General features: G+C 40.9%; 1 pseudogene; it reads right to left on the reverse strand.

Moving 5' to 3' along the window:
• The window catches only part of LOC139780012 (uncharacterized), an 8,965-nt pseudogene extending 4,235 nt beyond the window's left edge, over positions 1-4,730 (reverse strand).
• Positions 4,731-6,107: the final 1,377 nt, after the last annotated feature.

Here is a 6,107-nt window from a genome sequence, read left to right on the forward strand (position 1 = left end):
AGTAAACGCTGCGTGCAGAGAGTTTGCTGTCAGATTTTTCAAACGTTTAGCAAATGCTTTTCCCAACGCCGTAAGACAAGCGTTTTCAATCCGTTCAGCAAACGCTCTTCCGATGGCGAATTGTAGAGGCGCAGTGAACGATTTGTAAGGCGTTAACGCAAACGGCTTAAAGACGCCCAAAAAACGCTTTTCCCGACTCCGTAACACAAGCGTTTTCCCTCCGTTCAGCAAACGTTCTTCTAACAATGCCGCTAGGCGGCGTATCTTTCTCGCATTTAAAATACATCCAGCCGCGTATATAAGCAGACCCCCTGCGAGGCGAAAAGCAGATTTTAACATTTAACGCTCTTTACGCCGTTTCTTCTAACGACAAGAGTAAACGCCCGTTAGGGCCTAAGCAGAATGGCTGTCTTGGCAATGTTTTATGCCTCAAGTCTTTGTCTTATGTAACGCACAATACTGTACAGTAACAAAACGACAGCGTACAACACAGTTCTTTACACTTCAAACTTACGATCTGAAATGCTTGCTTTCCGGAATTATGACACGAGCAAATGATATTCAAATGCGTGAATTTGGTTGTTGATTTTGTTGTGCCGTAACCGGGATAGTATATTATTGTAGCGGTTAATGTGACGCACGTGTTCGTTCAGATTATGATTTGCGACTGCCCGCCCGATCTTACAATTTGTCGGAGTCGACATTCCGTTGCTAGTCTAGGACTCTCGAAATAGCGTTAACCTCTCGCTGTCAGTGCCTTGCGCTGGCCTTTGCATCAGCGCTTTCGGTCATCCCGGAGTTGAAATGGAAATTTTTAAGCGTACGGCGCAACTGAACAGAAATAACGCAATACCTACCTACAGCACGACGCCTATACCATATATCATCTCGTCTTGCCAAAAATCTAATAATGGTATCATAATAAAAATACACATGGATGTATTTGGCATTTGACGCTCTTAAATTTGCGTTGGAAAAATTGTTATATTTGGCAAAAATAATAGGCGGGGGTGGGGTTAAATTAAAAAATGTGACCAATTTGAAAAATCTGATTACGCCATTGTAAAGAGCACAAAAAGCCATAAACATTTCGTACAAATTTTTTGTCGTTACGCCTTATATTTTCGAAGATATTCGCAAAAAAAATAAAATCCGTTATTTTCGAGGGGTTGTTTCAACCCCTAAACGTCGAGATACGCCGCAAAAAAAAATACGTGTCTAATGTTTTTTGATGCTCAACAACATATCCAAAGCGCATCCAAATCGGGTTTTTTCAACCAATAAATGTCGAGATACGCCGCAAAAAAAATACGTGTCTAATGTTTTTTGATGCTCAACAACATATCCAAAGCGCATCCAAATCAGGTAGGGACACTTCCGACCGTTCCCTTGTAAGTCAGAATGTTTATATACGCGTCTTAGGAAGTCTTCGAGGACTTTGGCCATAAACGGAACTAATAGTGACGAGAAGACATCACTTAATTCGTGCAACTGTTGACCGAGTCTCAGGCCAAGGAAAGTCTTGGTTGATGTGCATTCTTGCAACTTCTTCGCGTACACCAACAGCAAATAAGACCTCGCGTCCTGTCTAGGTGATAAGACAGATAAAAATATTGTTTGCATATTATCGATGATCTCTGAGTTAACAGGCTTATTGAAACAAGACTTATCAACATAGCTGACAATGAAATAATAAACGCACAGCGTTGTTGATCGGATAGAAGCGTAATTTATTAGGATGCGGCACGTTCCAATAAGTTGTCACTGCTTTGTTAAAGACATTGGCAAATACTTTGATACGTGTGGTATATTTATCCCCATCGTCTGGTAAAATGTACGATATTGTGAAGTGTCTCGCTGCCTCGGATACATTAGTATTGATGTGGAATAAAAATCTTCGAAGTATATTCTCGGCAAATTCTTCGGGTAGCAGGTTGAAAACGGATGCGGAGAGCGTCGCCAAGCAATTGGCGATGTGTTTGTTTGTCTTTTGGTCGTCCAGTCCCAGTCCTTGAAGATCATCTATCGTTTTGAGCCACAGCTTGAGGTATTTCAAGATGTATTTATTGGGAATCTCAGGAAATAACTTTATTTCCGAAAGCAAAAGTTCGTCCTGGAGACTCAACGTCGACATAGCTTGACAATATAGGGACCAAGTTTCGGGACTTGGCTTCGTAAGGAAGAAATTCTGGAGCGCTTTGAACAGAACTTGTCGTACTGAATGATGGTTCTCAATCGACCATGTATTCTAGAGAAAATCTGCGAGTTCACTCACGGAAGCTACTAAGCACATCAGCCTGACCCCATGTTTTCGCGCATACTCATTAACTTTTGCACGATTGACATCACTTTTGGCCAAGCAGTCCGTTTACATACGTTCGTTACTGTCATCAGAGCTATTGATAAGTAATCCCCTTCACACAATCTAACTACAAGATCGAGAGGTACTGGCGGATTAGAAAGTCTCACGCTCAATGGTAAATTTCGCACGATCTTGTAATTATCCTTGGCGTTCGGGTGACTAGTATCCACCGTTGTTTCCGTAGGTATGAGAGAATCGATTATTTTTGTCATCACATCACCGTGAAGTAGAATGGCCAGAATAACTACGCTGGACGATATTTCATCTGTATTTTTATTGTAGATATAATTCATGCACTGATCGGCAAATTTAATAGGTAAGTCTTTGTACCAACGCGTGGCCCTGACGAAGTGTTGTACACTTTTGATATGGCAGTTCTTCATGCATTCGGCTAAGTATTTTTCCCAATTGTCCAGTATATTTTGTAAATCTCGATTCAATAAAGCGAGCGCCGCGCCTGACGTTACATTCGCGATATCTTCAGGGAACCAACTACGGTACAGTTCCGGTTCTTTCTTCTGCAATGTGCCTTTTACATCTCCCCTATCGTCATCGGAACGTATCGCTTCGAGAATAGCATCCATAAGCCAAGGATAATCTCTAATTGTCATTTCTTCTACCTTGATGCGCGATTTTTTACATCTATCGTTGAAATCATATACCGATCCAACGTAGATGCAAAAGTTGTATGTTTTTTCATCAAGATCTTTGATACATTTTTTTTAAGGACATTTGCAAAAGTTACGAGGCATTGTCTCTCATATTGTGGATATTCTTTTAATATGTTGAAGTTTACGTGCCATCGATTTTCTCCTACAAGCATGTTAATGGACTCCTTAATTGGCATGTTGTGTATAAGTTTGAAATGTATTATAGCTGCGAGTAAATCGTCCGATGGTCCAAATTCATTTTTTACATAAAGCAATCGGACAATGTCAAGTACAAGAGAGATCTGCTTCTCGCTTAAATGAGGTACATCGTATATTTGCAAGAGCTCATCAAACACTCGTTCGAATAGCCAAGAGTTTTCGTTTATATGTCTATTCAAGAAATACGTTAAGGTATTGCACAACGCATCGTCATCCTCGTTAATCTTACAAACGTAAATCATTTGTAAAATCAAACCAAGTCTGTGTGATTCATTTGGAGTTTTATTTATTCTCTCCTTAAGAACCGGTATAGCTTCGTTAACAGATAAATAACAAATCCAAGCTCTTTTGTAATCCATCGTATCTTCATCATTCTCCTCTAATAATAACTTCTGTTTCTCGATGTTGATCCTAGTCTGTTTGATCCGTTCCTCTACAGGTAATAATTGTAATAAGTCGGGCGTCACGTTTTTCCTCTCGTCGAGAAGATTAGCGTGATATTTACTTTTGTAGGATTTACTGAGTAAATCGTATTTCTTATCACGTGGGTAATGCTTCAAGTAATCGAGAACGCTATCCGTATCAAAGGAAGAAATTTCTGCGGGCAACAGACCTGGAAATATGTTTTCCATTAAATCCTTCTTGATCTTCTTGGGTGGTAAGATTCGGATGTACAAAAGCGGTTTCTTTATCAGATGTTGCTGAGCTTTTTTCAGAAATATCTCGGCACACGTCTTACTCAAAACAATATTCGGCAGATCGGTCTCGTGTATCTCGCACAGTTCCACGAAAGCGTCCAGTCGCTTCTTTATTAATTTAGGCAGGAAAGACTTGTATCTATCGATGCCGATCGCGAAAGGAGTGCACTCAGTCGCGTTTAGTTCGCGGGGTTTTAATAATTTGAGAAAACGCACTATCAAATCCGGATTATTGCGGAATATCTTTTTAACAATGTCTACGGGCAGCACGAGTTCCTTTTCTACGATCGTTTTATAAGCGAAAGCCTCGTCGCAAGCCACGATCAACGGGAAAGCGGTTTGAATATCGTAAATAGATGACACTGCTGTGAACATTTGTTGCGCGAAAATCGGATCCTTACCGGTTAATCGACGCGCAAGCGTAAGCATAATACGCGTTCTCGTGTTCACGGAAACGTAAGGGAACAGACGTTCGCAGAAATACGAGACATCGACGATCTCCTTGTAGCTGCTGTCGAAGAACCAGGAGGCCTTGAAAGCCCGATTTATTATCGTCCAATCTTCACACTTGAGCGCCGACGTTATATCCTCGTGCCTCTTCTTTCTGACAGCAGTTTCCACACGCAGTATAGGTAGCAATTCCGGTGGAAGTTGCTCAAGATCTTCGCTGGACTGGTGTAAAGTCAATCTTCCGATCCAACTCCATTTCTCACCAGCGGTATCACCCGGTATCTTTTGAATCGCCCGTAGATAAGGCATCTGTAAGTCGCGAGGTATCTCGTAGTCCATCGTGACGTTTAAGATAAACGGGCGAACGAAACGAAAATCTTCACTTTTTTCCTCTTGCGTTATCCGGTGAAATTGTCACCGTATATACCGTCACTCGAGCGAATTCAAGCAACGATCTTGTTTATCTCGTTCAATCAGCCGAAAGTCGAAAGTGATGTGAGATCAATGTTCAGTCGAACTCCTCAAAGAATTTTCCTGTGGAGAACGCAACACAGTTACCGCGAATGACTCGAATTCGAAATATTCGCCATTCCCGAAAACACGATGCGCGAAACAGGAACAAGACGAAGTGCGTGAACGGAACAGAAAACGGATGGCCGCTTTTCGCTAGCTTCACGAAAACAGTTTTGCCGTCAGCCGAAAAATACGGTGCGCATTTCGATACTGTCCGCACGTAACTAATCGCAAACGTCACCCGCACGCACTTGACTAATTATCGCTCGTAATCTCTATGTTCCAATCGGCGAGATTTAAGTTGAGTCTTGTCGAATTCCAACCAATTGCACAATGTTTCGTAAAGGTCTCCTCTGCGAACTTCGCACCGCGGCGCGGCCCGTGTTACCTCCAATTTGCTCACTCCGAACGGATGATTCACGAAGCAATCAATTGGCAGTGTGCTCGAATTCGTCAAAGGACCGTACTCAGCCGTACTGTACCCTGTACAACGGTGAAGGAGCGACCAGAAGCGATAATCTCCTTGTGACCTTAAAGCCCCCGCACAATAAAAAATATAAGGAACAAGGAACAGATATTAGCGATTAAGACTAAGGAATCAGAAATAAAACTGGATGCACAATGAAAAACACAGGCAACAGAAACAGGGAATAACACGGGCAATAGATTTTTAACCTATCGGAAGCCGTGTATCAATGCTACAACAGCTTTATTCCTGTGATTCCTTAATTAGTCCTAATCGCTAATATTTGTTCCTTGTTCCTTATATTTTTCATTGTGCGGGGGCCCTTATGAGAGACGCATGCGCCTCCTGTTTCAACATGTGCGGCGTTGGGCAGCGTTGGTCCGCAATGTCCGCATCACGTAAAAAGCAGTGATACAACATCCTCAGGAATGTACTGTGAAAATTAGTTGCCCCAGTGTTGGGCGCCCGGTAAAAAATTTTTCATATAAAAACATATATATATACATATATATAACCATATGATATTATATAAAATATTATATAAAATATGTCCATATACATATGTCCATATATGTTTTTTTTTCTCTTGTATAATCTCTGTTTGTATGTACAAGAAAAATAATAAGAAAATAATTAGAAAATAATTAAAAGGATAATTTTCGCATTGTTTTTTATTGTTTTTGCATTTTTCAATTATTTGCCTATATATAATGATATATAATCATATATAAATGTAACAATTGTATATA

This window comes from Temnothorax nylanderi, unplaced genomic scaffold (assembly GCF_030848795.1).
Source record: "Temnothorax nylanderi isolate EJ_2023f unplaced genomic scaffold, tnyl_v1.0 TNYL_tig0256_pilon, whole genome shotgun sequence".
Taxonomy (NCBI): domain Eukaryota; kingdom Metazoa; phylum Arthropoda; class Insecta; order Hymenoptera; family Formicidae; genus Temnothorax; species Temnothorax nylanderi.